The sequence below is a fragment of the Mesoplodon bidens genome (genome assembly GCF_964165515.1).
Source record: "Mesoplodon bidens genome assembly, chromosome: 7".
In the NCBI taxonomy this organism is placed as follows: domain Eukaryota; kingdom Metazoa; phylum Chordata; class Mammalia; order Artiodactyla; family Ziphiidae; genus Mesoplodon; species Mesoplodon bidens.
The window spans coordinates 39,281,640-39,306,840 of record NC_138164.1 but is presented as its reverse complement, the minus strand read 5'-3'; the positions used below and the strand labels follow the sequence as shown (position 1 = coordinate 39,306,840).

General features: G+C 38.2%; 1 pseudogene across 1 annotated transcript in view; it reads right to left on the bottom strand.

Annotated features, from left to right (window-relative positions):
* The window catches only part of LOC308620767 (centrosomal protein of 78 kDa-like), a 418,103-nt pseudogene extending 400,912 nt beyond the window's left edge, over window positions 1-17,191 (bottom strand). The window contains exons 1-3 of the transcript in view: window positions 17,162-17,191; window positions 16,604-17,007; window positions 13,343-13,515 (exon numbers count right to left, since the gene is read on the bottom strand). The product of the transcript in view is annotated as a centrosomal protein of 78 kDa-like (transcript). The remainder of the gene's footprint in view (window positions 1-13,342; window positions 13,516-16,603; window positions 17,008-17,161) is intronic.
* Window positions 17,192-25,201: the final 8,010 nt, after the last annotated feature.

Genomic DNA, 25,201 nt, shown 5'->3' with positions numbered 1-25,201 from the left:
ACTGCAGAAATACAAAAGATCAGGAGAGATTACTATAAGCAACTCTATGCCAATAAAATGGACAACCTGGAAGAAATGGACAAATTCTTAGAAATGCACAACCTGCCAAGACTGAATCAGGAAGAAATAGAAAATATGAACAGACCAATCACAAGCACTGAAATTGAAACTGTGATAAAAAATCTTCCAACAAACAAAAGCCCAAGACCAGATGGCTTCACAGGCGAATTCTATCAAGCATTTAGAGAAGAGCTATCACCTATCCTTCTCAAACTCTTCCAAAATATAGCAGAGGGAGGAACACTCCCAAACTCATTCTACGAGGCCACCATCACCTTGATACCAAAACCAGACAAGGATGTCACAAAGAAAGAAAACTACAGGCCAATATCACTGATGAACATAGATGCAAAAATCCTCAACAAAATACTAGCAAACAGAATCCAACAGCACATTAAAAGGATCTTACACCATGATCAAGTGGGGTTTATTCCAGGAATGCAAGGATTCTTCAATATACGCAAATCAATCAACATGATACACCATATTAAAAAATGGAAGGAGAAAAACCATATGATCATCTCAATAGATGCAGAGAAAGCTTTCGACAAAATTCAACACCGATTTATGCTAAAAACCCTGCAGAAAGTAGGCATAGAGGGAACTTTCCTCAACATAATAAAGGCCATATATGACAAACCCACAGCCAGCATCGTCCTCAATGGTGAAAAACTGAAACCATTTCCACTAAGATCAGGAACAAGACAAGGTTGCCCACTCTCACCACTCTTATTCAACATAGTTTTGGAAGTTATAGCCACAGCAATCAGAGAAGAAAAGGAAATAAAAGGAATCCAAATTGGAAAAGAAGAAGTAAAGCTGTCACTGTTTGCAGATGACATGATACTATGCATAGAGAATCCTAAAGATGCTACCAGAAAACTACTAGAGTTAATCAATGAATTTGGTAAAGTTGCAGGATACAAAATTAATGCACAGAAATCTCTGGCATTCCTATATACTAATGATGAAAAATCTGAAAGTGAAATCAAGGAAACACTCCCATTTACCATTGCAACAAAAAGAATAAAATATCTAGGAATAAACCTACCTAAGGAGAAAAAAGACCTGTATGCAGAAAATTATAAGACCCTGATGAAAGGAATTAAAGATGATACAAATAGATGGAGAGATGTACCATGTTCTTGGATTGGAAGAATCAACATTGTGAAAATGACTCTACTACCCAAAGCAATCTACAGATTCAATGCAATCCCTATCAAACTACCACTGGCATTTTTCACAGAACTAGAACAAAAAATTTCACAATTTGTATGGAAACACAAAAGACCCCGAATAGCCAAAGCAATCTTGAGAACGTAAAACGGAGCTGGAGGAATCAGGCTCCCTGACTTCAGACTATACTACAAAGCTACAGTAATCAAGACAGTATGGTACTGGCACAAAAACAGAAAGATAGCTAGGTTCATTTTTAAATGGAAGATATACTCTAGATATTTAAATGTAGGGCATCTCTTCCTTTCAAATCTCAGAAAGAAAGGTGTGCTTCAGTTTCCCTGCAGAAAGCTCTAGTATCTTGCCCCCCTTTTGAAAGAGGAACTAATCCTTCTTTCTCTATTCTTCTTTGTCTTCTTCCCTTCATCAGCAATGAGCCTCTTTATCATTTTTGTCAGCCCAAAGAATAATTTTTCTCTTTCCAGGCCAGTCAAAAATTGTACACTACAAAGTAAACAGAAAGAGCTTTATTTATAAAAATAAAACAGCTATGGCATTAGTTCTTAAAGAGTATAAAACTTTGATCCCTCATTCCAACAAAAAGTCTTGTTAGCATTTAGGGTTCAGTGAGAGGCAATAAACAAAAATGTTTTGGTGACTCATTTGACATCTTTACTAAAAGGTTTGAACTCATAATGGTGAATATCAGACATATTTGTGTTAGGCAATTAAAATTAAATTATATCTAGACGTATTTTAAATTACCATATTAACATTAACAAGTAATCTTAGAACTCATCTTGAAAGTAAAAGGTACTTTTATACTTTATAATGAAAAAATCAATAAAATGTGCCTTTATGAAGAGAAAATGTAATTATAATACCAATTAATGTTAACTGGTCACTTTTTTATTGAAGTAGAGTTGACATACAATATTATGTTAGTTTCAAGTGTTCAACATACTGATCCAACATCTAAATACATTTGAATTGGTCACCATGATAAGTCTAGTAACCATATATCACCATACAAAATTATTACAGTATTATTGACTATATTCCTTATGCAGTAGATTGCATCCCCAAGACATTTATTTTATAACTGGAAATTTGTACCACTTAATCCCCTTCACCTATTTCTCTCAGTCCCCATCCCCCTACCCCTCTAGTAATCACCAGTTTGTTCTCTGTATCTACAAGTTTGTTTCTCTTTTGTTTTCTTTGTTTTCTTTTTTAGATTTCACATATAAGTGAAATCATACAGTATTTGTTCTTCTCTGTCTGACTTATTTCACTTAGCACACCTAGTACTCTAGGTCAATCCATGTTGTTGCAAGTGAAGATATTTCATTCTTTTTTAGGACTAAGTAATATTTCATTATATATGTGTGTATATATACACCACATCTTCTTTATCCATTCATCTATTTATGGACACTAGTTTCTTCCATATCTTGGCTAGTATAAGTAATGCTCCAATGAACAGAGGGGTGCATACATCCTTTCTTATTAGTGTCTTTGTTTTCTTTGGATAGATACTCAGAAGTTGAATTGTTGGATCATATGGTAATTCTATTTTTAACATTTAGGGGAACCTCTGTACTGTTTTCCATAGTGGCTGCACCAATTTACATTCCCACTAACAGTGCACAAGGGTTCCCTTTTGGATGATGGCCATTCTGACAGGTGTAAGGTGATATCTCACTGTGGTTTTGATTTGCATTTCCCAGATGATTAGTGATATTGAGCATCTTTTCATGTGTCTTTTGGTCATTTGTATGTATTCCCAAAGCAATGTAACCCCTATCAAAATACCAATGGTATTTTTCACAGAATTAGAACAAATAATCCTAAAATTTGTATAGAATCATCCAAACAAACAAAAAACCTCCAATAACCAAAGCTATATTGAGAAAGAAAAACAAACCTGGTGGTATGACATGCACTGATCTCAGACTATACTACAAAGCTATAGTAATCAAAACAGTATGGTATTAGCATAACAACAGACACATAGGTCAGTGGAATAGAGAGCCCAGAAATGAACCCACAGTTATGTGATCAATTAATCTACAACAAAGGAGGCAAGAACATACAATGAAATAAAGACAATAAATGGTGTTAGGAAAATTGGACAACTACCTGCAAAAGAGTGAAACTGAATTATTTCCTTATACCATATATAAAAATAAATTTAAAATGGATTAAAGACTCACATTTAAGACCTGAAACCATAAAACCCCTAGGAAAAATACACTGACATCGATCTTAGCAATATTTTTGGGGGGTCTATCTCCTCAGGCATGGCCAACAGAAGTAAAATTAAACAAGTGTCATTACATCAAACTGAAAAGCTTTTGCAGAGAGGAGAAAACCATCACAAAATGAAAAGGTAACTTACTGAATGAAAGATTTTTTCAAATGATGTATCTGATAAGGAGTTAATATCCAAATTATCTAAAGAAATCATACAATTTAATATCAAAAAACCCCAGATATTTCAATTTAAAAATGGGCAGAGAACCTGAACTGGTTACTTTTTAAAGTGTTTGATACAGTACTTAGATGCATTCTTTTTTCATTAGCCTTGAATATCAATACTCTTAACATCTCCGTTTATAAATGAAGAAATTAAGGAATGGAGAGATAAATGACTTGTCTAAGGTACAAAGCTTATTACAAAAAAGATTATACTAAACCAGACCTCTGATTCAGATTCCTATACTTTAATCATTATGGCTTACTGCAGAAGATTAGAGACAGAATTTGACATTGAAAGCTTAGATTCCAGTTTTTAATGAGACTTCTTCACCATGCCTTTATGTCTAAGGGAAAAAATTCTGGTCTGTACTGCCATTAATGATAATACTGCTTTAGAGAAATGTTCTGGAGGGAAAGGATATTATTCAAATTTATTTTTAAAGTGTTTTTTTTGGTTTGACTTTGTTTCTTAATTTTCTCATGCTAGGATGGGAGGGCAAACAAAACCTAAACTAACAATACCAACTATACGTGTGTGTGTGTGTGAGAGTGTGCCTGTACTTATAAGTATGAAAATACAACTTACAAGAAAAGGCAAGACCAGAATCTATAAGGCTAAGGATTTTGACTTTATCTTAGATGCAAGAGAAAGCAATTAAATGAAAAGATAGTTGTGTAGATACTAGGCTGTTCAAGTAGAGCAAAGGAGAAATGGTAGTGGCTAAGACGGTGGCAATGAAGATGAAGAGAAACATTATATATGTGATGAGAGAGAGAGAGATGAGATTCCAGAGGACCTAATGATGCAGTCTATGCAGAAAGTGAACAAAAGGAAGGAACTGAGGATCATTCCCAGGTTTTTGCATGGAGTTACTTTTTGTGTGAATCATGGCACCATTCACTGAGGAAGAAAAGATTTGCAGGATGGAAAAGTTTGGAAGAAGGAATCATTGAAGTTTCATTTTAGACATCTTAGTTGTAGAGACGTCAAGCAGTGTTCCTCATATTTCTCCAATGAAAAGAATCACCTGGGGATCTTATTGCACATATGGATTATCACCTTTTCTGCTAGAACTTCTGGTTTGGTAGTCTCAGTTGAACACAAAGTACTAGATTTTCTCACACTGCAGAAGAAAAAAACACACTGAAGGAGGTGGGAAAGAGCTAACCTAAGTAACTTTGGAAAACAGTATTTTAATATACTGTGATTAACCATGCACAATATATACTGAAAAGCTAAAGACAAAAAGAAATGTACACAAATATTGAACTTGTTAGTAAATTTATTTTTCACACGTGTACAGGTTAATGATTTTTAAATATTTTATGTGTATTCCAGAATTGAGCAAATGAATAGACTGCAAATAATGAGAATCAGGTTTCTAATTGTTAAAGAGTGACAAATAAGGAAAGGGTAAGGGAGGCTAGAATAAACCCTGTGCTGTTGGATTGGAATCAAGGTATCAATTTGAATTCATATATCAATTTGAAGTTATATATATATGTAGATAGACAGATGATAATGTGTGTGCGTGCACACGTGTGTGTATACACACACACACCCAGATAGATAATATGAAAATAGAGATACTTGTATATTTTTATGTATTCGTATATATATTTTTAGCTCTCTCTGCTGAAAACACAATGAGGTAGCTTGGATAGTGATAAATCCACCTCATACCAAGATTCTGGTTTCTGAATACCATTATTAATGCAAGGAACAAGAACTCCATGGAGAAATGACTGATTCAAGGCTGAGACAGAGGAAAGTAAAAGATGGGTCTGGAGCACTTTGTGGTGTCAGAAAGTAAGATATTACTCCAACAATTGTATGGCCATGTAGGAAAAATATAGGAGACAGCTGGAAGGAGTACCAGTGACCAAATATGGAACACTTTGAGAAACAAAACTATTAATGATAGTAATAAATTTTAACCCGTAGAATAAAATAATTATCCACAAGTTCACACTGATGTATGTATATATATGAACAAATAACCAGATAAATACATAAATGAAGGAGAAGAACAGCTCTTTCTTATACTCAAATTATAGTTAATAAATGTAGAGGGAATGATGGGGATAGAAAATGAACAATCATCAAACACCACAGTAATGGGTGGAGTCAAAAATTATTGATGGATGCTAAAATTAGTATGGGAAAATTAAACAAGAAGCAGAATATTTGAACAATCTCAAATAATTACAAAGGGAAAAATAGTGATTTTGCAGCTATCATTATAACTAAGTCATCAAAGTTAGCATCCCCAGTAGTGAGACATACACATTTGTTTGTACCTCTAATATGTACTGAAAATGGCATAATATCTCTCCTGAAGTGTTCTTGTCAAGAAATACATATCCTCAGTCTAACCATGAGAAAATATCAAACAAACCCTATTTGAGAAAAATTCTACAAAATGACTGGCTAAGATTTTCCATTAGTTCAAGGTCATAACAGACAAAAAAAGACTGAGGAACTATCCTAGATTAGAGAAGAATGGAGAGATATGACAAGCAAATGCAATAAGGGATCCTAGATTTGAATCTGGACCACAAGACAATAGGCAATATTTGAATACGAGTCTATAAATCATTAGTAGCATTGTGACAATGTAAACTTTCTGCTTTCGATAATTATACTCTAGTAATAGAAAATGTTAACATTTGGGGAAGCTGAGTAAAGGGTATATGGGAACTCATACTGCTATGTTTGAAGTTTTTTGATAAATAAGATTTGATAACACAGTTTTATAAAAACTTAGTTTGGACATTTCTGAACCTCTTTTTTGTTTCCTTATGGAAGAAAGTTGCTTGTTTAGGGATAATACTAAATCAATGGGGGTAAGATTTACACAGGACCAACCCTAACATTCATAGTGTGTGGCACAGGAAACAACTTTGAATGGCCATTTCAAGGAACAATATACTTAAGTGTATACAATGAGTAAAATGGATGAACTACACAAATTAATGAGTTGAAAAACCATAGAATCATAGAATTTTCTCACTGTAAAGGCTCTTACTTTCATAACTTTTCAGAACTTTTCAGTTCCTCTGGGTAAATACCAAAGAGCAGGATTACTAGATCACTGTATGGTAAAACTACATTTATTTTGTCAGAAACTGCCAAGTATCCCGCTAGCCACAAATGAGAATTCCAATTGTTCTGCATCATCACCAACTTCGGTATTTCAGTTTGGGGATTTTAGCCATTTAAATAGGTATGTAGTGGTATCTCATTATCGTTCTAATTCAAAATTCACTGATGACATGGAATGTGTAGCATCTTTTCATATGCTTATTTGCCATGTGCCTATTTTCTTTGTTTAACCATAGTAGTTTTGTTGCTTTTTTTTTAACCAAGGCCTGCTAACTCTTGTCCTCCTATGTCTATTTATGTTGTCTTTTTTCTTTCTTTCTTTTTTTGAACTTTTGATCATTTAGTCTTTTTCCTGGTTATGTCCAATTATTTTTTATACTAAAATTGGGCTTAACTTATTTTAGGAAACTATAAAGATACCTCCACATTCTGGATGTTGTTATCTTTCTCTTGAAAAGATTTACTTTGGCCCATGGCAGACAGTTACTATAGGGACTGGTAACCTTAGTCCATTCTCCGTTTGAGCTCATTCAAAGCCATTTTTCAGTCTGTGTGAAGGTTGGTCTATTCCTGTCTTGTCCTTCCTCTACGGGTGTTGCCCTTTGGGATTACCATGTGAAAGTTTGGATTCTCCCTATTCCCAACTACCCTTGTATTTGTTAGGCTTTAAATGTAATGGTTCCCGCAGCCCTGTGAGACTAAAGATACACTTAGCTTCTCATTCCATTAGTTGTTGCCTTTAGCTTGAGCTGTTGCCCATTGGCTTCTGTGGTTAGAGTCTTTTGAACTCCTTGGCTTTTCAGTTCGTAGGCTGTAAGATTTGAATCAGCAAATGCCCCAAGGAGAAAAGCTGCACCAAATGTCAAGCTTGTGTATGTGTTTCCCTTCTCTCCACAACTTGGCCCACGTCTTGGTGTCTCTCTAACATTCAGATGGCAGCGAACAGATGTTTTCTTACTCTATCCAGCTTTTCTAAAATTTCTTTAGACTTCACCTGATCTTATGTTATTATTGAACTACCATCTCAATTACCCCTAGGAAGAAAATTGACAATTTTATGTTTTATTTTTTTATTTTCTATATTACCTCAGTTTCTGTAGAGACCTTTTACCTCACTGTTCGGTCTAGTTCCTGTGTTAGCAGTAAGATGGAGATAAGCTGGAGGCTAAGAATACTGGGGGGAAATCACTGATGAATCATATGTCTCGTTCTTTTTGTTTTTCCTCTCCTTATTTATTACTCTGGCAGCCTACACCTGCCTTTCTTCATTTGACCCAGTTGCCCAAATAAGAAACCCACTCTGGTAAAGACCTGACTTTACTCTCATAAATGTCTGCATGTTAGGATTAGCTAGATGATGAACACCATGCCAGAGTTCTTTGTGTGAGACTTTTGCAGACTTTGTTAGCCCTTTAGTTTGCCTCTTGCAAACGCTGCTCAGATTGTTGAGGTTTTCTAAGATTCTGTAGGTCAAACCTCTCTACCTGCATACCAGATGAGCCCTTCTCTCTTTCCTGACTTCACTTGTGGGAGGTTAGCCCTCGGTTCTTCTTTTTCCCCATCCAATCATAATTGTTCATGAATTCCAAAAGGCCCTCAAAGTATCTGTCGTCCCTTTCTCTCTTCTTTTTATCAACACTGCTAAATATTAACCATATATTTGCATACCTCTTTCTTACTTACAGTGGAATATTGGAAGGCTCGATCATTAAGTGTGAGCCCCACCAAACTAGGACTCATACAACACTCTCCTCCAGGCCAAAACTTTTGATATCCACTGGGTTTTTTTAATACTATCTTATATGTAGCTAAATTTGTAAGGATTTAGTTAATGCCTGAGTTATGTGACAATAAGAAATCAGTCAAATTAGCACTACAGAAGTGCAGCTTAGACCTAGGGACCAGAACCAAGGACCACAAAAACCTGTTAACCAATAAGTTTCACTTGTACTTCATGTTTAACAACTGCTGAGGGTGAATGGGAAGTGAGGGAAAAAGAGTTTAACTTCATATCACAGAAACTTGCACTAAAATGAAGAGGAAAATGACCCAGTTCCTGGTTCAAGTCACTGTAATCTGCTTCAATAAAGAATAACAGCACACAAGGAAAACAAACACTATATGATAGGAACAATGGATAATTAATTACCAGATCAGGGAGGACAGATTACACTTGCTATGGGATTTCATTAAAGAAGGATTCCAAAAAGTACTGGCTTCTTCTGAGAAGACTTCTCAGAACAGGTAGCATTTAAACTGAGTCTTGAACAAGTATATAGAGGGTAGGGAACAGGCCTTCCGGGCAGGGAACAGGCACAGTGTCAGGAATGGCACAAAGGGCTTATGGAATAGGGGACAAAACTGGCTGAACACAGGAGTGCTACGTGTTGGGGAATATGGGGGAAGGCTGGCTGAGGTTGGTTAAATGAAACATAATTAGACGGAAGAGAAAGTAGGTGCAAAGACACATGGAAGACTGTAGAAAGCCCCTGAAGATGGAGATCAGCATAATAATATGAAGAACTCAGTGGTACTTTGACACTGTATGAATGTCTAGGTTTAAAAAAATCAGGAAAACACAATAAAAGAATAAACTACTGATATAATGATATGTAACCAGAGGCCAGATACCAAAGAATACACACTGTGTGTTTCCACGTATGTCATATATGGTGATAGAGGTCAGCTTAGGTCTTGCCCTGGGAGAGTATGGAACAGAAAGAAGTAACAGAGAACCGTGTAGGGTGTTAGAAATATTTTATAATATCTTGATCTGGTGTTGGATACATGGGTGCATAGAGATGTAAAAATTCAGTTATTAGCAATGCAGTTAACCTATTAGAGTTTTTTTAATATATGCGTACATTAAACAAAAAACTCTAGTAGGTTAATTAGGCTGTCAGTTGTATGAAGTAAATTTTGGTCAAGGAATAGCCAAGGTAGTAATGCAGTAATAAGTTATAAATGTACTCACTGTGCTCTAGAATGTCACAATTGGAATACAAGAAATATGTGTAAGAAAAAAGACAAATATTCAATATTGATGGTTGGATGAGCTGAATAAGTTAGATCACTCTACTTTCAATTTAAGAACTTGGCCAGTGTTGGGATACCTTTGAACAAAGAAAAAAAAGAAATACAATTTTTATTACGCATATGCTATGTATCAATCCCTGACTTATATTTTGACGCATATAAACACGGGAAATATTGCACCTTGTAACTGAGACAATGAAGATGAGTGAGGTAGCTGGTTTTGACACTAGAGGCTGAGAAAACCATCAGCTCATAATTGTAAGAAGTCTGAAGTCGGAGGAAAAGAATCAAGAGGAAATAGTGGTAAGTGCCAGGAGCTTCTGGAAACTACATCACAGATGAAGACTCCAGGATTGTTGAGCTTTCTAAGAGTCCCAGTAACTCAGATAAAAACAGAGGGCTTAAAACTGAATCCTGGGGATATATGTATGCATATAGCTGATTCACTTTGTTACACAGCAGAAACTAACACAACACTGTAAAGCAATTATACTCCAATAAAGATGTAAAAAAAAACCAAAAAAAACCTGACGCCTGCAAAGTAACAGTTGTTAGGACAAACAGTAAAGAATTATAAGAAAAATAATCACATGCCTGTCCCAACAGAGAAATAGCCTAAGCTCCATCTCACCATTTCTCCGATTGGCCTTTCACAAAATACAGTCCCATCAGCTGAATATAGGTTTGTCAAGTAACTGTGAGTAAGACTGAATTAAACAAAAATAAATCAATTCCTTCCTCCAAAACTTTTCAGAGTATGTAATGAAACAAAGTGAAACTTGAATTTCATGTCGGGATGTAGAGTACAGTTCTTCCCAAATGCTTCTGTCCTGTAACTACATTAACATCATCTAAAACCAGTGTTCTGCAGGACAGAGATTGTGAAACGCTGCTCTCATCATGTAAGGTATCAACTCTTTCTGAAAATCCATTCTTCCTTCTGCCCTTTCTCCTGTTGTCCCTGTCACCTGGAATGTCTGTCCTAAGCTCCACCTGCCAAAACCCTACCCATTTTTAGGATCCAAGAGATAATAAAAGGCTTACATTACTGAAAGGCAGAGAAAGAAATCCCTTCCTAGGGATCTACATTTCCTTCCTAGGGAAAAGAAAAATTGTAAAGTATACCACGGTGACCTTAAGTCTATGAATGTAACTATGTTGTGTTACTTGGAGTTCTGTAAAAGTCAATGTGCTACAATATACATGGATATGAATGTTTGATCTCTTACAAGTAGAACTTGCTGATAACTTTCATCATGAGCGAGGTTAATGATTAAGGGAGCCATTGTATTTGGCTCAGCCCTTATAACTAGGGAATATTAAAATTGGAAAGGTCCCTAGATATTAGCAAATCTATCCACCTCATATTCTAAGTAAGGAAACTGAGACCTTCATAGATTGGATACTTATGTTAACAAAGGAAAAGGATATAAGATTGGCAGACCTACCTTTTAGATTAAGAATTTTGAGATTTTTATAGACTACTAGGACATTATGTCCACTGATATTGAGACAATGTGTTTCTTAGTCATCATTTCCTATTGCACTGACCAAGCGAGGTGGCAGTCAGTAGTTGTACAAAGGGAAAAAGAAAACTTTAGAAACTCCCGATTTATATACACAGGGAAATTCATCATTCATGTTATTTAAGCTAACTGGATGCAGTTTATCAGCTACATTGAGGAATGGTGAAGTGAAGTGTCTTTACAATTAACATGTTAGTTTGTGTCATGACCTCCCTGGTGTTCAAGTGAGTTAACGGTTAGCACTCAACTAGGCACTTAAGAGTCCATTATAAATCTGGACTAAACATTTATTTGTGGCATCTTTATTCTTCTTTGGTGCCCTTAGGCAGAATTAGCCCTCTTATGTTTTGATAAATTCAAGTATTAAACAGGGCTAAGGTTTCACAAGTTCTTTGGCCTAAACATGGGGGTAAGGGAGACCAATGAGCTGGAGTACTTCTAGATTTAAGAATGGTCAGATTGAGGAAGAAGAGTCTTATGCCAGAGATGAAAGAAGACTGATTATAATTACCTATTTTTAAAAATTCCAACCCTTTTCAATGTTCTAAAGTGACCAGGAAGTACATGGGTATGCTAGGAAGTAAGGGAGTCAAGCAAGAATATTCTCTAAGAGTTTGTGGATGGCAATGAAGAGGAAAGGAAGATAGAGACAATCCTGGAAAAGGTTTTGGTTGGCCATAATAATGAAGTCAGAAGGAGAAGAAGAAGAAGAAGAATGACACATGAAATGGGAAAGAGAAAGCAAGAATAGAGAAGCAAAAGGGAGAGTAGAAAAATGAGACAAATTTGGAGAAGGAAATGAGGAAGAAAACTGGGTGAAAGAAGGAAGCACTGATGGTAGACCACCTGACACTCAAGCATTAACACGATGCACATTTAAGATGTGTCATCAATGGCCATGGTCATTACCCTCAAATAGTTTACAGTATGTGTTTCAGAGACATTTATAAATTGAAAATGACATTAAAATAAGTGCCAGGGTATAAGTATTCATGGAATTGTATGGGAGAATAAAAAGTCCCCCGTCAAAGAGCCTTCTGAGACATCGGGAAAAAAGGAAAAACCTAAAAAGCATAAGACTCTTCCTATTTTCATTTCCAATGATACATCCCAATCTTGATGATCAATCAGCGATTTAAATATCAACTATAAACACAGTATTTTATGAGCTGCTATGCAGTGTACTAGAGCAATAGAACAGAGAGGACCTCAAACCCTCTGTTCCCTCAAATTGAAAGGCAGGCTTCCTGACCTCTCCAGACCACTACTGGACACAGGGAACACACACTAATGTTTCAGGACCCCAACCAGCAGTCACCTGCTTAGTGATTACTTCCATGACACACCCTCACTAACACCACTGACTTTCCTGCTCCTACGGGACATGACATAAATTTCCTATTTTAACACATACCACAGTGCAGTATGATTGCAGGTAGATGTTCTAACAACTTAAAAGAGAATGATGACTTTTTTGCTCTTTACATCTTGTTATTTCCCTACTCATAATATTTCTTGAAGAGAAACCATAAAAATATAAACAAACACAAAAAACAGATAATATACAAAACGTGTGCTTTGCACCTTAACACAAACTTAAGTAAAATTAGTTCTGACAGTATCCAGCATGACACACTTCCATGGTACAAATGAGAATGGACCAAGGTTTGAGCAGGTACAGGAGATAATCCAGGCATGAACACCACCAAGGAAAGGTAGACAGGAAGTAACATGGTGTGTAGGAAATCACGAGACCAGTCTGATGGGAAGAGACTGAAACAAGACTGAAACTCACTTTCTAAACCTCCATCTCCAATTGGACAATTCACAAGACACAGGTGCACCAAAGTGGCCAAATATTCAATCCCTTTAATGGGGAGGAACAGTTTAAAATTTTACTGCTTTAGTTTGCCCAAAAGTAACTATCAAATGTTGGCAGGACACAATGAAGGCTTACCTTTGTTAACATAGTTAAGTCTCTCTCTCTCACAACTAGCCCACTTGGCTCCACGTTCCTTAGCGCACCCGATGCACTTACACAGCATTGATGGGCTTTACACAGCTGGAAGGTCACATCTTTATTTCTTATTGCAGGAACACAACATCTGGAAACTTTATTTCTATCGGAAGCTACAGCAAAATTATTGTAAAATGAGTCATTTAAACCATACATTTTATCACCGTTAAAAAGCATCTGCTCTGTGCTAAGGATTAGAAATGACTCCTGTCCTTAAAGCCTCATTAAGGAGGAAGATCTATAAACTCAAAATTTCAATCACATGAGATAAAGAACTATAACCTTTAAGCACAGAAGTGCCTATGGAGGCCAAAAGTTATATCTAAGTGACGGCTTCATGATAACCCTGAAGTACAGTCTAGAAAGATGAGGCTATGCAGAGTTGGAGTAGGAGGTGCATTAACTGCACAGGGAGCACCTGTGCAAAGACACTCAAGCCTGACACCTGCTGGGCACTGTAAATACTGCAGGTGGGGATGACTAAAGACCAGGGGTCCAAGTGTGAGAAGAGACAGAAATAAAAATAGAGATGTTGGCCCAAGCAAGCCTGGGAGAGAGCATGGCTTGTATCCCACAGGTGATGAGGCCTGGGGCTACCACTGGCTGAGTAAGGGTGCCTCCGCTGATTAGAAAAAGGCGCCCCGCTGCTGAAGGACCAATTAGATAAAGGGAGTGATCACAAAAAGCTCCCCTTCCTCAAGGCCAAAGAGCCCCAGGAGGCTTGGCAAAGCACAGTTCAGACTACAGGCCTCTGTGCAGAGCAGCTAGTATGCACTAACTCTGTGTGGGCAAGCCATTAGCAGCATTATTTTAGGCATATCTTGTCATGTTAGAAGATCACTCAACCCGAGTAGGCAGATGAACTTAGAGGAACTGAGACCAGGGGCCGTGAAACCACCCAGGAGTTTCTGCCATAGCCTGGGCAAAATGTAATATGGATGAAGAAGCAAATTTAGGAGGAGGCCAAAATTTACAAGATAGACCCACTGGATGCAAGACATAAAGAAAGTTCAGTGAAGGAACTCTGAAGAGAATGGGCTCTACAATAAACTTTTCTTACATTCAATGTCAAATATCAGGCAAAATTAAGTACAGTGGCCTTTAAGGTCCCTTCCAGCTCTAATTTCTTTTGATTTCTAACTTATTACTCTGGTTAAGTAAAGTCCCTTCAGAGGTACAGAACAGTTCTTATACCTGAATGGGACGCAAAGAATAATCTGACTTCTCTTCACCAGGGGAGGAGTTGAACTATCCTTGCAGAAGAGATAACAGATGGTGTGAACCCCAGATCCTAGAAAAGGGCCAGGCACACGATAAGTATTCAGCTTTTCAAAATCAAATGAACAATCATTTCCTGTCCTAGATCTTTACACCCTTCCTCTGCTGGCTACTTTCTCACAGCTTATAAACATCCTCAAATATACCCACTTAAAAATCTCTCAGACCTATGATTCTTTGGATCTTCTTGTGGATAACCTAAGTCTCTCCCATGCCTTCAAACACCTCTCCTCCCCAAAAGCCCAGATCTGAACCTTGGGCCCAGACCTGTCTACCAGGCCCCTCTAAAGCACTGAAGATGAACTAAAATCCTCTCCCCACCCCCAATACCTTCCTACGGTGCTCTGTATCTCTCAAAAAGATGCAGCTGTAAACTGTCACCCACGCTTGCTGCCCTCCCTTTTCTAACTGGTCACCAGGCCCCACCCATTCTCTCTCAGATCTGCAAAATCCAGTCCAACCTTTTATAACTTAAGTGGGAACCTTAGATTACAATTCACCCTGCACCCAATCAAGTGCCTTGCACATGGAGGTCCGGGTAAGTCTCTAAACCAGAAGTCCATCTCACTGTTCTTTAGGGTTTCCCACAGCCTTCAGGATAAACATCTAAACTTCTGACAGGACAAACAAGGCCCCGTTCTGTTGGGCCCCACTAGGTTTCCAGTATCAACTCTCATTTCTTTCCCAAGCCCTGAGTTCCAGTCCTATACCTTAGTTTTGCCATATTTTCTTATATTTCTCAAACTTTGACACACCCTGCTCCCTCCTGCCACCCCAGGAGCTTCTACATATCCTTAGAAAGGATGGCACCTCCTCCAAGAAGCCTACCCTGAACTTTCCCTTCCAAGATTCTGTGCTCTGCAAAGGGGAAAGGTGGGGGGGGATACATTAGGACTTTGGCATTAACATAGACACACGACTCTATATCAAATAGATCATCAACAAGGACCTACTGCACAGCACAGGGAACTCTACTCCATAGCCTGGAACAAACTGTACGGGAAAAGAATCTGAAAAGGAATGGATACATGTATAACGGAATCACTTTACTGTACACCTGAAACTAACACAATATTGTACATCAACTATCCTCCAATATAAAATAAAAATTAAATTAAAGAAAAAAGAGATTCTGTGCTCTATAGCAGCAGAACTCACTTCTTCCAGAGCACTGACTACTGTGCTTGTGTTTACTTGCTGCCCAGTAGAAGGGAAGATTACCTAGGGCAGAAGCATCCTCTCCAGCAGCCCTTGGTTCTGACAACTCATTCAAGTGCCAGGATACTTTGCACACATAACCTGCTTAATTCATTCTAAGAACCCACAGAAAGAGTGGTTATTAATGTCATTTTACAAGTGTGGGGATTGTAGTGCAAAAGAAACCTGCCCAGGCCACAGACAGCATAAGCCCTGGAATTCAAACCCTAGGCTGCCTTCACACCAGTGCTCTTTCCACTATATGATACGACTACTGAAAAACAGATTTTTTCTTTCCTGAGCCCTGTTTTAATGGAAAGGAAATGAAGCTGGGATATATCCATTTCCTAATCGCTTTGGTGTGTACCAGGCAAAGTCATTCAACAGACCAGGTAACATCTGTGCAACAATTAACGATGCTCCAAACTGTGCTAAGTGTTCTACTTTGTAGAGTCTAGAAGCATTAACACAGTGCATCCTTGTAACCGCCAGAGAGACTGGGTCCTGTTAAGCCCACGCTACAGATGAGAACACTGAGACCTTGAAGCCTTAAGGCACTCGGCCGGGGTCACCGAGCCGGCAGGAGTCCTAGGCCACACGCCCTGTCTAGTGCACGCACACCCGGTCACTGGGCACTGGTTCTAGTGCCCACCCTCCACCTTGCACCATTTAAAACCCCGCTTCTCAGTGCCCACACGAGGGGCCCTGGAAGCGGGAAGTACAAACCTGTCTCGACACGCCGTGGCTGGAAGAAGCTCTGGATACAGATCAGGGGCAGCGGGTGCTCAGGAGCGGCGCCCAGTGCACCCCGCGGAGGCGGTCGGCCTTAAGTCCAGCAGGCCCTCCTGTAGGGAAGCGCGCACGGAGGGCAGAGGCACCGAGTCCTGCAGCGCGCACAGGTCCTCAGAGCGCGGAAAGATATCGGCCACGCCGTCCCGGCGCAGCTTCACCAAGGGATCATGGCCCGAGCGCGGCCTCGGGGACGCTGGCTGCGGACATGATGCCCACACCCGCCTGGGGGCCCCGGCTCGCCTCCCGGCCCCTCGGGCGCCCACCGCCCGGCGGCTGCGGCCCCGCAGCGTGCGCAGGACCGGCGTCGCAGCCAGAAGACATAGGGCCACGGGCCCCAGCTACGCCAACCCCCCCATGCCGCGCTCCGGAGACCCCGCAGGGCCTGGTGTTGGCGCACGCACCTACGCCCTCCACACCGCGGGGCTGCCGTTTATAAGTCAGCGGGCGGGACCGTGGGGGCGGGGCTCGAGGACGTCAGTACGCTCGCCGTGCGTCACGTCCGCATGCAGCCCTGTCTCCCATGGTGACGCGGCCTGAAGAGTAGGGGCTTGAGCTCTGAGACTAAGGCAGCGCGAAACGTTGGAGGTGTGGAGACTTTGGGGCTTCTAAAAAGCGTTTGCTGACTCATCCAAACAAAAGTGAGACCTGGTTGTATCAACGCATTTGAAAAGTAAACTCCCGTAAGTGTCTGTGCTCCCCCCGCCCAGGAGAGAGCGTGTATTCCGTGAGGGACACACGAAAGGCTGAGTGAACGTCTGCCTGTGGTCCCTTACCTGGTGCACGGGTGTGTGAATTTATGCGGAGAGCTCTTAATTTCCGTAGTTTCTGCTAACTTGACACGGTAGTTGGCAAATGGTGACGTGTTCCATGCATTCAGGACATGATCGTGGTTACTAATAATCACTTTGTTTTGTACTGACAACTCCACAGAGAATTTACTACTGAATATCCACTTTACAGAAGAGAAATTGAGGCGTAGGAAGTGAAGTGGCCGAGTAAGAGTAAGGACTCAGACAATTGGTGTTAGTAAATGAACCCTGCAAGGAGGCCGTTAGCCTGCGGTGGCTCTAGTGATGCGGCCGCCTACGTAAAGCAACCGAAATCTAAGCCTGTCAATGCCTCAGGGTGACGCACAGCGCTGAGGACAACTAGTCAGAAACCACCAACTAGGCTTTAAAGCGATAGCAAGTCAGTCATTTCCTTGCTTTGCTTCTGCCCTTTGAAACTAAAAATCTCTGCAGCTCCTGTGGCTGGAGTGCTCCTCACCACTTCCGCTTTGGCGGTGCCTGAATTGAATCTATTTTTGCTCACGTAAAGTCTTCTTTTAAACATGCCTCAGTTTGTCTTTTAACATTGGCCGTAGAAGTTGGATTTGTGTCCAGTTTCTAGAACAGTGGTCGTCCTCTGGTCAGGTCTTAGGCGTTATGCATACAACGTTCCTCTTCTACCACCACCTTCTGGATGCCTCCACCCACTACCAGCTCCCGCGTATCAGATCCCCTAGATGTGGTCAGCAATGGCTTTCACATGCAGCGTGCTCACATTATAACATCGCAGACACTCCTCCGTCCTCCAGCCAGCGTGTGAAGTGCAACATTACCATTCCTGTTGAAGAGCCTGCTGTGACCACTTTCCCAAACACAGCCACTCCCCAGCTGACCCTGGGTGACCACTCTTCTGAACTTGGTCTCCATCACTGCATGGATGTCTTTCTATTTAGGCTACATTTTTAAGTATTCTTAAACCTCATATAGTATTCTACTATGTTTTCTCTTCTTACTTGCTTTTTTTAGTGTTATCTTTGCTAGGTTCATCCATGCTGACACGTAAAGATCTGTCTAGTTCATGTAGTTTCCTCACTATGTAGGATTCCCATGTAGGGAAATGCAATAATTTATATGTGCATTTTCCTGTTGATGGACATTTAAATTGTTTCCAATTTTCAGTATGATTTCTGTTGTAAAAAATTTTGTATACTTTTTAAAGGATACTTTACATTTACAGTTATTACAAAATATTGGCTATATTCCCTGTGTTGTACAATACATGTTTGAGCCTATCGTACACCCAGTAGTTGACATCTCTCACTTCCCCACCCCGTATTGCCCCCTCCTCCCCCTCCGCACTGGCAACCATTAGTTTGTTCTCTATATCTGTGACTCCCCTTCTTTTTTGTTATATTCGGTAGATTGCTGTATTTTTTAGATTCCATATATAGGTGATATCCTACAGTGTTTGTTTTTGTTTGACTTATTTCACTTACCACAATGCCCTCCAAGTCCATCTATGTTGCTGCAAATGGCAACATTTCTTTCTTTTTTAAGGCTGAGTAGTATGCCATTGGTTATATGTACCACATCTTCTTTATCCATTCATCACTTGATGACACTTAGGTTGCTTCCATATCTTGGTAATTGTAAATACTGATGCTCCGAACATTAGGGTGCATGTATCTTTTCAAATACATGTTTTTGAAAACACATGTTTTTGTTCTTTTTGGATTTATACCCAGCACTGGAGTTGCGAGGTCATATGGTAGTTCTATTTTTAGTTTTTGAGAACCCTCCATACTGTTGTCCACAGTGGCTGCACCAGTTGACATTCCTACCAACGGTGTACCAGGGTTCCGTTTTCTCTAAAAATGGTAGATTTGCTTCCTAGGGTTAATTGAGATGATAGTTGAATAATAACATAAGATCAGGCGAAGTCTAAAGAAATGTTAGAGAAGCTGGATAGAGTAGGAGAACTTCTGTTCGCTGGTGTCTGAGTGTTAGAGAGACACCAAGACATGTGGGCCAAGTTCTGGAGAGAAGGGAAACACAGACGCAAGCTTCACATTTGGTGCAGCCTTTCTCCTTGGGGCATTTGCTGATTGAAATGTTACAGCCTAGGAGCTGAAAAGCCAAAGAGTTCAAAGGACTCTAACGACAGAAGCCAAACGGCAAGAACCGTTTTCCATTGATAAACAGCATTTTAACTATGTAGAAGCAGAAAATGAAAAGAAAGAACTTTGCATTACATTTAATACAAGTTTAGGGAGATCTTTGTGGTATATTAGTGAACTTATTTGTGGAAATTTAGCCATGTACATTGTGTTGGAGAGGCACCAAGGGTTCAAGATTTCTCACAATTTGAGGACACAGTTGCCTTAAATGTAGGCATGGTGGCATCCATTTACATAACAATGATTTGGAGGATGTTGTGTTAGTCAGCTCTTGCTGTGATAATGCTTTGGAACAAATCACCCCAAACTCAGTTACATAAACAAGAATTTATTTTTCTTGGACCTATGGGCTAGCTGCAGTGGCTCTCTTTTAGACCTCTAGATGGCTAGTTTTGCTCCGTGTTTTGGGTCAGTTTGAGGTCTGTCACACGCCTCTTCGTCTGGAGCCCAACTGTGAGGCCGCAGCTCCCAGGCCCTGTCTTCTCTAAAAGTTCACTGAAACATAGGTGAGCCCAACCGCACAAGCCCATTTAAGGCCTCTTCTGCTCATTTAAGGCCATCATGTCTGCTCATACTTCAGTGACCAAAACATGTCACAGATCTAAGCTGTATTTAGAATATGTGTATTTGTTTAAAGTTGGGTGCTCTCACAGAAGAATATTGCATTTTGGACAGTGTTAGCTTAGCATTTCCATCGGCATTTGCAAATGTGATAAACGTCGTGTGCACTTTTTCACCTTTGAGAACTTTTTGAAATTGTGGGACAATTTCTATGGGGAAAGAGGAAGGTAAGTTTTAGAACTCAACTCTAGTTATGGCAGTGTTGGGAGAAGAATTAATGAGATAAGGTCAATAAAAATGAAAGATTTGGGATTCACATATTCATAATTAACATCAGCATTCTTCAGAACATTCCTGGAGAATTGTGATGCTTGCTTTACGTGATTTCTATCATAAATCATTATAATCTGACCAAGCCACTTCAGTAAAACATACATCATACAGTACATCGCATTTTAGTTTTTCCTACCACTGCACAACTTATCATCAGGCACGAAAGGCTACATATGGTATGGTTCCATTTATACGAAATGTCCAGCAGTGGCACATCCATACACACGGCAAATATTATACATTAGTGGTTGCCAGGGGTTTGGAACAGAGGGAAATAGGGAATGAGTCCTTAAAATGGGTGTAGGTTTCCTCTTGGGGGGATGAAAATGTTTTGCAGCTGGACAGCGGTGATAGTTGCACAACATTGTGACAGTACTAAATTCCACTGAATTGTAAAATGATCAAAATGGTGAATTTTGTGTTCTGTTCATTTTACTACACTAAAAAGGAGAAAGAATTAGGGAAAGACTTAGAGTTTGGGAAAGTAAGGTGAACTGGTCAAGAAAAAGACAGCTCTACTGTTCAGTTTTCTCTCAGCTCTCCCAGTGCATTAATCCTCAGCAAAAAGTAGCCTGAACTTGTAGATGATAGTCATTCAACAGAGTCCAGGGAAAAGTAAATAAAATAAAAGCCAACTCTTCTTCTTTAGCACATCTATGAAAGGTTAACTTCCTGCTCAGCCACATGGACATTCATGAAGACGTTTCACTTTAGGTGTCCTCTACTTCAGTACTTTACTCACAGCTCATTCACACATGTAGGCAACAGCATTCCTTAATTCGATGGACTCTGCAGTGCTGGTTGTGATCAGTCTCATGAAAAGAAAAGGGAAGGAGGAAAAAGCCTCCACATTGACTTGGTGGTCTTGACGAAATGGATGCAGAAGACAGCTTGAGTGTCAAACTGGAAACTTCTATTTTCCTTTTCCTTTGCTTTTTATCTTTCCTATCAGGTCTTCTGCCCACTTCCCACCCCCTTCTTTCAAACGGGAGAGACACTAATTAGCTGCTTTTTTGTGTTTGTGCTAAAACAACTATTGTTTTGGGTTTCTTGTTGTTCGGTGAACGTTATTGCTTTTACTGCCAAATGAGCTTTGGTGGTTGATGTAGGGGGTCTCTTGGGAACTTAACTTTTTCCAGTTTAAGTGGAAAAGCTTTTTTGTTTGAATGGGCTTTTACTGGGTGCTTCAAGGTTTGCTCTTGGCTCTTTGATGGGGGACTGGATAGCACTGTGTTTCCTTTGAGGCTCCGATAAACAAAGGATCCAATGTCCTCCTGGGCACTTTGTGTTGATTTTGCTGTGTGTCCTCTCTAATAGCCAGATGCAGATTCCAGGAAAATGACATATAAATGAATAGAAGTAATCTAATATTTTTAGAATTTGCTTTGGCCATACTCCTGGTCTTATTCTACTTGTAGCAGAGCATTAGTTATGTATATATTAACTATAATATACCAATATTAAATATTATATTGATATATAAATGTAATATACTAATATTTATATTAATGTATAACAATTATGTATTATATTAATATATATTTTTGCCTAGCATATATTATATACAAAATATATGAGTAATGAAATGTATTTATATGGTTAATATGTTCATAATATTAATATGATATATCCTGTAATATTGATTATAAAACAATTATATCATAATATATAAATTATAAATATATATTTATATATATATTATAAATATATAATTATTATTATCTGATATAATACACTATAGTTAATATATTCTATATAACACAATACATAATGTATTAGTATAAGACAATTATATTATGTAATATAAATATAATACATCTATGAAACTATATATATTTTAATTATACATTACACATACAAGTATGTATAGCTATTTATAATTTTATTTACATAGGAATCTGTTCATCATAACAATTGATGTAAAAATATGCAATATTTTCAATCAAATAGGCCTTAACCTCACTACCTACACATAACTACTTTTACAATCGTGAACCCTGTCTAACTCATGCTTCCATATCTCTCAACCTGCTTTTCTACACATGCACATAGACACACATTTATACACTATATATATGTATACTACCAGTTTTCAGTTCAATGTGTATAACTATATAATATATATAATTATATTCCTGTGTATGTATACAAATATAAATCAAAGGTATGTGTATAGGTATGTATTTCATATGTTTATATAACTAGATCATACAAATAATGTATGTGTATATAAATACATGACTATATACATACATACACAGAAATATACTTATTTAAACAAAAGGGACCTAAATAAACATAGTTCTCTAAGAATAAAACTAGTTATGTCTCACTGTTTCAATAAGAATGTATAGTTTTCTACTGTATGTGCTTCTATAATTGTTATGAACAATTCCCATTTGTTGAATGTTAAGTTGTTTTAATTTTTTGCCATTATTAATGAAGCTCTAAAGAATACGGTGGGCAAGATTACTTGAAAAACTCTCCTAAAGGAAAAGGGTTAGGTATGCTAGGTTAAATGTACACAACTTATTTTTAAGTGCGTGGTTGATTTTTGAAGTATGCAGTAGAAATTTCCAGGACCCATGAAAGAAGGGTGGTACATGCATGAGAGTTATAGCTATATTAGGAGTGGATTGAAGATCTTGATAGCTTAGAACAGAAGCTGGAAATCCTGTTTTTATGGAGCCAAGTGGCAAATATTTTAGGCTTTGTAGACCAAAGAGGCAAAATTGAGGATATTATTTAGGTACTTAGGTAACCATTTAAAACGTTACCAGTTAAAATGTGTAAATTATTCATAGCTCATAGGCCATAAAAATAGGCCTCTGTCTGGATGCCTTAGTTTAATGACACACCTGACATAGAAACTTGTTTTTAAATGGCCATGGCCACATGAGAGGCAGGAGGTAAGACTCCATTCCTACTAGATGGGAAATTAGAACTAAACCGATCTATCCCTAGCTTCACCTTCAATGAAAGGGTGTGCCAGGAGAAAAAATATCTGCTGGCAAAGGGAGACTAAGACCAAATTCTCTTGGCCTCTGCTCTGGGTAGGAAACAGGTAGGAAATCTTCAGAATTCTGAACCCCAGATCTGTGTTCCCAGTGTTTGGGTTGCCAATTTATGTGCGGTCTTGCAAACAGAAGCTAAGAAATTAACTTAAAATGCTCCCAAATCGGTGGTATTCCAAACACAAAACTAAACCCTTTCTGGAGAGGTAGACCTTCAACACAGGCCTATAGCATTCCCACAGATAAAGTTTAGCTAAACATGAGCTCATGATCTAAATTTACACAATAATGAAGAAATCAGCTAGAAGTGAAGAGAATCAGCAAAAAGCAATCAATACCAGAATTAGATTCCCAAGGCCATCCATCAGATGTTGGACTAATCAGGTGCAAGGCAGAAAATATACATAAAACTAGAACTGAAACAAGGAACAAGGATGTTTTAAAAGACTGGGTAGGATCTTTAAAACATTTTTCAAGTACATGTCATTGATAAAGCTAAAAACTCGAAGGTCGTGTAATACAGCAGATTAATCATGGAGAAGAGTGAATTTATGCTGTTTTTAAAAATATGGCAAATCAGATTTTCTGCCTAATTATATAAGTAGATCTATCTTTAAAAAATACACATTATTTTAAAGACTTATTGGCTGTAAAATAAGTTAAGGGTATTTCAAAGGGCTTCTCTCCAAAGAAAAGTGAGAAGTAGCAAAACACAGAAAGTCGAGGGTAAAAAATGTCAATATATACATTGCGATAGGGTGAACTAAGCCTTAGGCTAGCAACAATGTGGACGAGCTGACCCTTAGATACTTACAACTAAGCTGGAATCTTCAAAAAGTTCAACTATTTATAACTAAAAAGATTTCTAAAAATTAATAATCAAGTGTTTTAATTGATATCAGAAGAGTAAAACAATAAACCCGGAGAACATAGAAAAATAGATAATAAATACATGAGCAGAACTTAATAAAACAGAAAAAAGTATAAAATTGAGGTGATTTAGTAAGTCAAAGGAATATTCTTTGAAAAGATTTAAAAAACACACTTTGATTAAGCAAAACAAAAACATAAGTAAATAATATACAGAAAGAATCAGGACAATGTTATAGCAGAGAGTACAAACAGAGAATATATAAAATGCCAGTAAATTTGAACATTTCTGTAAAGTGGACAATTTCCTAGCTCCTAAAGTTTACCAAAACTGACACAAGAGGAAATCTATAGCTGGAGTTCTTTCACCAGTAAAGGAATTATGTCAATAGTTTACAATCTTTCACCAAGAAAATACCAGACCCAGCCAGATCATTTGGGAGGTGTATTCTATCGAACTTCTATTAAACAGGTAACGTTAATATTAACAAAGAAAAACTTCTAGAGAAAGCGACGGAAGAATGCTCCTTTATTCATCTTATGAAGTCTATATAATCCTAATACTGAAAATAGATTAGGACTGTAAGGAAAAAGAAATTTACAGGTCAAATTTCCTTGTAAATATAAAAGCAAAAATTTTAAACTATGATATTAGCTACCCAAGTTCACTAGAGTAAGAAAAAGCATGAGCAAGTTAGGTCATCCAGTGAATGAAAAGGTAGTTTAAAGTCAAGAATATATATCAATAGATTGAAATTACCACATTTTATTTCTTTCATCTGTCTCTTTAAAAAATTGATAAGTACTTAT